The sequence below is a fragment of the Oncorhynchus tshawytscha genome, linkage group LG03 (genome assembly GCF_018296145.1).
Source record: "Oncorhynchus tshawytscha isolate Ot180627B linkage group LG03, Otsh_v2.0, whole genome shotgun sequence".
Taxonomy (NCBI): Eukaryota; Metazoa; Chordata; class Actinopteri; order Salmoniformes; family Salmonidae; genus Oncorhynchus; species Oncorhynchus tshawytscha.
In genome coordinates, this window is record NC_056431.1 from 22,651,113 (window position 1) to 22,661,747 (window position 10,635).

Genomic DNA, 10,635 nt, shown 5'->3' on the forward strand with positions numbered 1-10,635 from the left:
TGCGTGCGTGCGTGTGCGTGTGCGTGTGTGCGTGCGTGTGCGTGTGCGTGTGCGTGTGCGTGTGCGTGTGTGTGTGTGCGTGCGTGCATGTGTGCGTGCGTGCGTGCGTGTGTGTGTGCGTGCGTGCGTGCGTGCGTGTGTGTGTGCGTGCGTGCGTGCGTGCGTGCGTGTGTGTGTGCGTGCGTGCGTGCGTGCGCGCGTGCGTGCGTGCGTGTGTGTGTGTTAAAGAATTGGACATGCTCACAGCGCAAGTCATGTGAAAAAACAAAAAACATAGAATTGACAGCTTTTGCTTTTCCTGTCTTTCTTTTAAACCCAGAGAGCTGATCTGAAATCTGTGGCCTGGCTGAATGTGAGGATTTAGGAAGTTTCCAAGGTTTTTCACCGGAAGAGAAAAAGAAGGCGGAAAGGGGTTCAACTATTCACACACACCCTCTTCTGTTCCATCTAACCCATTCTCGTTGCCATGGGATTCTCACCGGAACTCGAGTGGCCGAGTTTTCAGCTCTCAGTTCGTAATCCGCCAACTCAATGTCAGATACTGTAACCTCCTGGGTCTTTAGGGGTGGATTTGGGACACCCCCTATATCCCTCCCCTTTTCGCTATCTCCCCCACTATCCCCATCAGAGGGGTAATCTGCCAACACACACAAGCCTTTAGAAGCCCCCCAGCCTCTCCACCCTTCCAACCCCCATCACCCACCTCTCTCTCTCTTTCCTCCTCCACTCTTAAACTGCATGACATTTTTATCCCACCTCCCAAACTTGGGACCGTTGCCTCAGTGCTCTGTAAATAGATTGATTTGTCTATGGTGATTATTATTAGTCTGTAACAAGGGTTGAGGTGTCGAGGGACTGACTGTTAAATGTCCAGGGAGTCAATAAGTTCTCAGTCAATTACGTGCGCATTCATCTGTGCCGTCTGTGCAGGCTTCAGCTGCCTGCTTTAACACGGTTATATTGATTTTCCCTCAGCCATGATGTTTTACATGAAGAGTTAGATCAGAGAACTGCTATCCAATGAATTAAAGAAGGTGAGGATTATTGAAAACTTTATACGATCCACAGTGAAGCCACCTTTGGACTTCAACTGACATCTTTCTCGACAGTTAATTCATTTCTTTTCATTTCTTTTCTCCATTTGATTCAAATCCAATCATTCAATTAAAACCAAAACAGAGCCATGGTTGTTGTTGGACATACAAAGTGACCCTCATAAAGTGGTGTTATGAGCTTCGTCTTTGCTTTGCTATGTTTGGAACATGGTGGCTCTGAATGCAGGATGAGTTCAACAACCCCTTCGCCAAAATCCCTGTCCGTGTCACGTTTCTGTTTCTACAGCTGTTTGGGATGTTGTTCTTTACTCTGCTCCTGTGTTGCAGCTAGACCCCCCTCCCTTTCAAACCCAGCTCTTCCTAAACCCCACAGGGGGGAGGAACCACCACAGCTAGTCGAAAATAGGCTCAGTCCTACCATCAGATACGACAACATCAAACAAATAGCTAAGTCATCATCTTCAAGATAGCAAGCCAAGGAGGAAATGTTATATTGGTCATCCGAATGGTAGAACCAGAAGACAATGTCCATACTTCAATACTTCATATCTTGTCTGAGATCAGTGCCTTAGAACAGCCAATGGATGGCGGGGGCAGATAGGCTTATATATCCATTCTGGACCCATGGGCCAGTCTTCCACCCTTTCCACTCCTCACACTCCCCCTTACTTCTGCAGTAGCTATGCATACCCCCGTCAGTCCCGCCTGTCATCAAGGTGTCAATAAAAGCCCTGGTCTTCGTGTCTGCTAGTCGTTCCTCCATTGGCACTGATAGGAATTCCTCCTCATGCCGCCTAGCTCATCCGTCTCTATTTCGGACTGACCTGGGAATCTGGTGTGTCGCTGGGTACTGGGGGGGGTTGTCAGGAGGCAGCGCTATTGTGGGATAGAGAGGATTGGGGGGCAGGGAAATGGGGATTGGGCTTTAACCTTGACCTGTATGGACTCAATTGACCGTAAAACTGAAAATGTAAGATGTGCCTCCCCACAAACGGGATAATACGCAATACAAAGGGATGACTCAGATATGACAGTCCTCTTTGGATGTCGCAAGAGCTATTGAATGATTGAATTATATTTGTGGTTTATTAGTACATCAGATGGACCCATTGGCGGCAGGTAGCCTAGTGGTTAGAGCATTGGGCCAGTAACCAAAAGGTTGCTGGATCGAATCCCCGAGTTCGAGAGCATCCTGACTGGTTGCATCACTGCCTGGTATGGTAACTGCTCGGCCTCCGACCGCAAGGCACTACAGAGAGCAGTGTGAACGGCCCAGTACTTCCAGCCACTGAGGACCTCTATACCAGGCGGTGTCAGAGGAAGGCCCTAAAAATTGTCAAAGAACGCAGCCACCCTATTCATAGACTGTTCTCTCAGCTACCACACGGCTACCACACCATAGTGCCAAGTCTAGGTCCAAGAGGCTTCTAAACAGCTTCTACCCCCAAGCCATAAGACTCATGAACATCTAGTCAAATGGCTACCCAGACTATTTGCATTAAACACCCCCCTCCACACCACTGCCACTCTCTGTTGTCATCTATGCATTGTCACTTTAATTAACTCTACCTACATGTACATACTACCTCAACTAACCAGTGTCCCCGTACATTGACTCTGTACCGGCACCCCCCCGTAGATATAGTTATTTTTCACTGCTACTCTTTAATTACTTAGTTACTTTTATCTCTTGTTTTTATCTCCATTTTTGAACCTGCACTGTCGGTTAGGGGCTCGTAAGTAAGCATTTCACTGTAAGGTGCGTCACTACGCATGTGACTAATAACATTTGATTTGATTTTGAATCCTACGACCCCTTTAGGTATATAAAACATTTTTGGGATAAAATATTGATTCAGGCCTTTAGAGAAACGCATTGAATAACAAATTCATAAATGGCAAAAAAAGAGATCAAAAGCAACAACATTTTGTATTTTATGTCCTTGTATATGAGATATAAGAAAACTCAGGAAACCTTTGTGTTGGAACAAAACTACCTTCATACTCCCATTCATTTAAAATAAAGAAATCAGGTACCGGTTACCTTCAGACGAGTCCTGTGATACTTGTGGGGGTCGTAGAGCAGAACGGAGAACACCATCGTGCTCGTGAGAGTCTCCCCTTTCCATAGAGTGGAAGTCCGGATGTGGTGGATTGAGATGGCAGCAATGCAAAAAAAGATATCTCTAGTTTAAACTGACGGATTTTGATGGGTATTTTTGTATTATGTTACTTAGATTAACGCACCGCTGCGTCAATCGACTCTTAAGGGGAACAGCTGCTCTTTCTATGACATAGACTGACGGGTGAAAGCTATGATCCCTTATTGATGTCACTTGTTAAATCCACTTCAATCAGTGTAGATTAAAGGGGAGGAGACTGGTTAAAGAAGGAATTGAGACGTGGATTGTGTACGTGTGCCATTCAGAGGGTGAATGGACAAGACAAATATTTAAGTGCCTTTGAATGGGGTATGGCACACCTGTTTGTGTCAAGAACTGCAACGCTGCAGAATCTCTCACGCTTAACAGTTTCCTATGTGTATCAAGCATGGTCCAAAGGACATCCAGCTAACTTGACACAACTGTGGGAAGCATTGGAGTCAACATGGGCCAGCATCCCTGTGGAACACCTTGTAGAGTCCATGTCCCAACTGACTTGAGGCTGTTCTGAAGGCAAATGGGGGGGTGCAGCTCAATATTAGCATGGTGTTCCTAATGTTTGGTATTCTCGCTGTATATTGTTCTTAACCAGACTGTAAACCCAGTTTGACTGGGCCAAACATTGGATAGAGCGACTGCTCTCAGAGTTAAAAGGCCTGGATTAATGCTGTGCAAATCCCTTCAGTCAACATCCTTAGGTGACATCATGCAGGTGACTTGCTTTGAGGAAGGCCAAAATGAGTCACTCAAGAACTTTACACCTGTCTGAGTGACAGGTTAATTGACCAATTAGACACCTGGGTTAAGCCCTGGCCCCTCAGGGCGGTCTCTAGCCCAGCCCTCCATGTCATTTGAGTACACCACAGGACCACACAGAGCCCAGCCTGTCCGTACTCTGCCTGAGGGTCATTTGCAAAAAAGGCCTATATTAAGACAAAGACAAAGTCATCTCCTGTCTGTAATTTGAAGACTTAAATGTCCTATATTCATTTTAGAGGGAATAATTATCTTTGGGCCACTTTGCACAGTTGTTTGCTCATTTGGGTTTGCCATGGAGCACGAATATCACAGGCAATACATTACTTCTGATTGAATAAACATTTGATCTCCAATTCAAATGAACGATTCTCCTGCAAGAGGAATGTTTGTTGTTATTTACACGTTAATGAGGGATATTTCTCAGCCAAGCAAACAAAATTGCTCAGAGGGTTGCATATAAATAGACTTCCCTGCAAAGCATTATGCATCTCCTCTTCCTGTCCTCTCTGTGCTGGTTTCCTTTCATTACCTGGAGGTTCGGGGTGTACAGTTATCCTACAGTACATGTTCTCCTGCTGATCACTGTATAAGTACTGTATATAAATGTAGAAGTAAAAATAATCTGATGTGGTTACTCAGAAAAACGTGATAATTATACAGTTACCCTCTATATGACACCGTAGAGCAGTCTTCACTGGCCATCCAGGAAAATCCAAAGTAAAAATGTTGACTTATAATCACCGATACACAGTAATTAGACAGGAGACTTGACTCCGCTCTATATCAGGGTCCTACTCCTCCCTGTCAGTGCCTGCAGATGTTCAGATTGTGCATCCCTATACATCACTCATTCATACACATCTCTTGGTCATCAATGACTTATGATGGACAATTGGAGTTTTTCCTGAGAACTGATGACTTCCTACTATGCCATATACCAACTCTAGCTAGTTTCAACAGTGGACAGAGTGGTGAGCAGATATCCTCTAATATTATGGTCACCATATTCGGCTGCTATCTCAGGGGAGGTCCTGAGCAGCATGGCGCCGTGGTGGAGGGCCGTTCCTCTCCCTGCCAACCAGGCGGGGGTTAAATAAGGAACAGCGAAACCCCGCAGCAGTGGGCGACTTTGGGCGAGGTCACACGCACAAACACTGGTCTGGTCTGGTCTGTTTTGATGTTGGTCAGTCGGCGCTGGAGCACAGCGGGCAATCCCACAGGAGCCTAAGGAGAAACCCCATTCGGGAGGCGTGACACTACACTCTGCTCTCCGTCTATACTCTTACTCTCTTACCCATGGGGATCATACGCAGAGCCACCTCCACTACCTGTCTCTAAGTACATCTTATTAAAGGGATACCTTGGGATTTTGGCAATGGGAACCTTTATCTACTTTCCCAGAGTCGGATGAACTCATGGACACCATGTTTCTGTATCTGTGTTCAGTGTGAAGGAAGTTAGAGGTCGTTTTGCGAGCCAATGCTAACTAGCGTTAGCGCAATGCCTGGAAGTCTATGGCATCTACTAGCATGCTAGCAGATACCCATAGACTTCCAGTTATTGCGCTAATGCCAATTAGCATTGGCTCGCTAGTAATCCTTTATCACACCTAGATTTCGAGGCTTCTTCACGTTTGTTTGCTCCAGAAGCTGAGTAATTCACTTAAATTGGACAGTGGACAACAGATCTACTTCCCTGTAAAAAGCCTGGGAGTTGTATGTTTTTAGTCCGACTCTCTAACCCCTATCCTGGGCCATAATTTGGTCTAGCTTCCTGCTTCGTGGGAATATGTGCCAACTCGTCCCATGCAGATAAACAGTCGGCAATTAGAGGGAGAGAGACAGAAGACAGTAAATTACTACCAAATCCTCCCTGCCGGCCAGTCCCCTGAGTCTGGCTGCTTTCTAATCAGGACGTTTCAGAGTGGTTGGCCTCCTTTCTCTCTCACACACACTGCCCCAAGGTCACAGTCTTAAAGAGATATTTGGGGATTTTGGCAATGAGTCCCTTTATCTACTTCCCCAGAGTCAGATGAACTCGTGGATACCATTTTTATGTTTCTGCATGCAGTTTGAAGGAAGTTGTTGTCTAAGAGTAGTGCTAACTAGCGTTAGCGCAATGGCTGGAAGTCTATGGTATCTGCTAGCATGCATCGCAAAACGACATCTATCTTCCTTCATACTGGACACAGAGACATAAAAACGGTATCCACGAGTTCATTTGCCAAAATCCCAAAGTATCCATGTAAGCCTAGACGGATTCTCCTCTTACGAGCAGAAATATTGTTGTTCCCCCCCCCCCATTTTTTTATAGGAAGACTTTATATTACAGTTTCTCAATCAGACCTGTTTCATCTTTGTACATTTCACAAACAAATTGAACGGCTTTGGCAACACATCAAAGCTCAAAACCAAGAAAAGGAGCAAGTCACTCACTAGTTATAGCTGACCCATATTGTGAACATATGGGGAGAAGTGACAGTTTAACCCGTCTCTGAGAAAACATCAAGAACTGGAAGTGAAATAGAGTCAACGAAAACAGCGAGGATACAATAAAATGGGCAATAAGTAAGATTGTATTGTGAGGGTTTTAAGTATGAACTTTAAACTCCCTAGGAGTTGAATGTCAAAGCATGAAATGTCTAGTTGAATGTTTCTACTAACACATCTACAGCAGCTGTCTGCTGATGTTTTCTCCACGTAGGTTCCCACATGACTAGGAATAGATCAGAACATATGATTAGCCAACTCTCCTCACCACAGATCCTCTTTTATAAACAATTAGGTTTAAGAATGGTGCTGTATAGTTTAGCATTATACTGTATAGTGAACCCAAGTTGCAATGAATATAATCGTTTTTTTTATGTCTCATAAAGAAAATGTATATTATTGCTGACAATTTATGTGTGATATAACCCAAACATAGCAAGAATTGGTACATTTAAATAATATTGTTTTTTTCTTCAGAAAATTCAGTTGTTCATGTTTCATAACCAATCAATCAAATGTATTTATAAAGCCCTTCTTACATCAGCTGATGTCACAAAGTGCTGTACAGAAACCCAGCATAAAACCCCAAACAGCAAGCAATGCAGGTGTAGAGGCATGGTGGCTAGGAATAACTCCCTAGAAAGGCCGGAACCCAGGAAGAAACCTAAAGAGGAACCAGGCTATGAGGGGTGGCCAGTCCTCTTCTGGCTGTGCCGGGTGGAGATTATAACAGAACTTGGCCAAGATGTTCAAATGTTCATAGATGACCAGCACGGTCAGATAATAATAATCACAGTGGTTGTAAAGGGTGCAACAGCTCAGCACCTCAGGAGTAAATGACAGTTGGCTTTTCATAGCCGATCATTCAGAGTATCTCTACCGCTCCTGCTGTCTCTAGAGAGTTGAAAACAGCATGTCTGGGACAGGTAGTACGTCCGGTGAACAGGTCAGGGTTCCATAGCCGCAGGCAGAACAGTTGAAACTGGAGCAGCAGCATGAACAGGTGGACTGGGGACAGCAAGGAGTCATAAGGCCAGGTAGTCCTGAGGCATAAGTGTTGTCATATAAGGTTCCCGCCTTTAAAAACATCCCTTTTGAGTTCACTGTACATTCACAGAGCTGATAAACCCAACACACCCAGGCTACCCCAGGTTAGATCCACGGTTGGTTCCAGCATTGTTTCCACTGACCCTCTCCCTACCCTGTATCAATATGCTTTAATCTGCCATGATCCCTGGGTCTTCTCAGTCACAGTAAAAACATCACTGAAACAACATGGAATTAGATGAAATTAGTCAAAATATCAGGCCACTTTTATATGACACGTTTTGGATGACTAAGTAAACTTGTTTGTATTGTAGTTTGCCACTTTGACTCTTGAGGCTTTGCAGCTGTCACTAATAACATTATCACCTTCTCACAGCTGACGCAAAGCAGCGAGTGTGAGGGGGTGTTACTGAGTCTGAGTGGGACATTTTAACTAAGGAAGTCTGTAGCATACTAAAGTTCCAGATCTCCTGACCGCCACCAAGCCAACACCACCAGCATCTCAATAACCGTCGGTTTCGGTTTCAGTTCAACAAGAACTAGTCAACCCTTGCCCCACAATGGGCTCCATTGACCTCGCCACCACACACAGAAAATACAACTCATACAACTCGTCTGCTCTTCCTGCAAGTTTCCACCCGCGCCAACCCATCCCCCCTCCATCCCCCATCGTTGTTGTCTTTCCTGACGTCAATTCGTCTTGTGGAGAGGAGCTAGCCGTGTGTGCTGGTGTCTCCTGGTCAGGTTTCCCACAGGGGTGCACTATACCTCCTGTCCCTGACCCCAGGGAGCGAAGGTCGCATGAGAGAAGGGAGTGAAAAGGGCTGTCTTCTGATTTATGGCCCGGTGGAGCCATTGGATCCCCCTGGTTGCTCCAGCATCCCATGGTTTTTGTTAGGGGAAGGGGCACACTGAAACTGAACCACCACCCACCCCCACTCACACCCCATCTACGGGTTAAGGGTATAAGGTTTCAAACCTCCATAGGGACAGGGTTGGGTATGGGGAACGGGTGGGTGGGTGGGTGGGTGGTGGAAGAGGTAGGTGTGTTTCTTACTTTCTCTGTAGGTGTACAATGTAAGTAGTTTGGGGTGTTGGAATCAATCTGATCAGGTTTTGGGAGCTACATTATATAACCCTTGGAATATACTGTAGCCTACATCCCAGCATGTCTCATCAATCACATAAACCCAGGGACGTGCACAGACCTTTCAGGGGCAGGTGCTCAAAATGAAAAAGCTGACTCACCCAATGAGGCGCAGCTCACTTGCAGGCTTGGCCGATGTGCTCGTGCCAAAAGCCTCCCACTGGGCACAGATGTCAATTCAACGTCTATTCCACGTTGGTTTAACGTAATTTCGTTGAAATGTGGAAACAACGTTGATTCAACCAGTGTTTGCCCACTGGGCTATCTCTCTGTTGTAAACAATGTTTGCTCAATAGGCCTATTTGGAAGTTAATCAAATATTGTTTTTTACAGCAGACAGATTAGAGTCCTTTCTTTCAGCAGGGTCCATTTGCTTTCCAACATGTGTTTTCCAGCAACTTTATTTTAAATATTGTGAAAGGCATGTTTGTCTCCATGCTGTTCACTGACAGATTTTCCGTGCGTTCCCGACTGCTATGCCTTGTTATTGGGTCACTCACAATCCACAGCTAGGCAATAAAAAATAAAAAGCTATTGATCCTTACAAGCCATGCATGTTTGGATACTGGTCACGCAAATTCTACATAAAGGGCACAGAGGGAATAAGGTATAACCGGGCTCACGTGAGCTCTGTACAGGGCAGACTAGGGGTGGGGGTTGGGGTGTGAACTTGACGACAACGACTTGGGGACAGTGGGTTCAGAACAACACCAACAAAACTGCATACACATTTTGTCTTTATTATTATACCCAAAGTGGCACTTAGTGAGTGGGAGGGCAAAGGGGCAGGTGCTGGGGCACAGGTAGACCCCTATCTGTGCACGTGCCAGCATAAATCCCAGATAAATCATTGCAGGAAGTCATGTGTTTGAGTTGTTTCTCCCCCCTGTTATGGAGTAGTTTCCGTCAGACACAGACCACACACACACACACACACACACACACACACACACACACACACACACACACACACACACACACACACACACACACACACACACACACACACACACACACACACACACACACACACAACCATTTGAGGCCTCCAACTAACTCCCACCATTAGTTTGCATGTTGTTGTCACTGACTAAGACATCCCTTAGGAAAACGTGCCTCAGGAATGCCTCTGGTCTCTGTGCCATGTGCTAGCACTATCATAGTGATCCTGTGCCCCTATGTGTGTGTGTGTGTGTGTGTGTGTGTGTTTGTTTGTTTGTATGCTCTGGTTTAAGTGTGTGCGTGTGCGCACGTTTGTGTTCATCCCTCTTTCCCTATATCTCTCTATGAGTCACGGATCGGGCTTCACTCCAGCGTGCTGGATGGTTGCAGCACGCTGGAGCTGCTGGCCCAGAAGAACTAGGCCAAATTTGACACACTTCACAACCCTTGCTAACCCTGACACACATTTCTATTCAGAGTGCAGGGAGGGAAAACAGAGCACGAATCGCTATCCAACATTGCAAGAACACGCACTAATAATATCGGCAGCAGTAACATACAGTATGTCTTTTTGAGGGGGGATACTGTACGATGTAAACCTGCCCAAGCAACTTGTGACAAAGCCTTGGCGCCCCCCTCGGGTTTGTGCCGTGGGGGAGATCTTCATGGGCTATATGTAGCCTTGTCTCAGGGTAGTAGATTGGTGGTTTGTGGATATCCCTCTAGTGGTGTGGGGGCTGTGCTTTGGCAGAGTGAGTGGGGTTACATCCTGCCTGGTTGGCCCTGTCCGGGGGGGTATCGTCGGACGGGGCCACAGTGTCTCCTGACCCCTCCTGTCTCAGCCTCCAGTATCTATGCTGCGATAGTTTATGTGTCGGGGGCTAGGGTCAGTCTGTTATCTCTGGTGTTATTCTCCTGTGTTATCCGGTGTCCTGTGTGAATTTAAGTAAGCTCCCTCTAATTCTCTCCCTCTCCCTCCCTTCCCGGAGGACCTGAGCCCTAGGACCATGCCCCAGGACTACCTGGCCTGATGA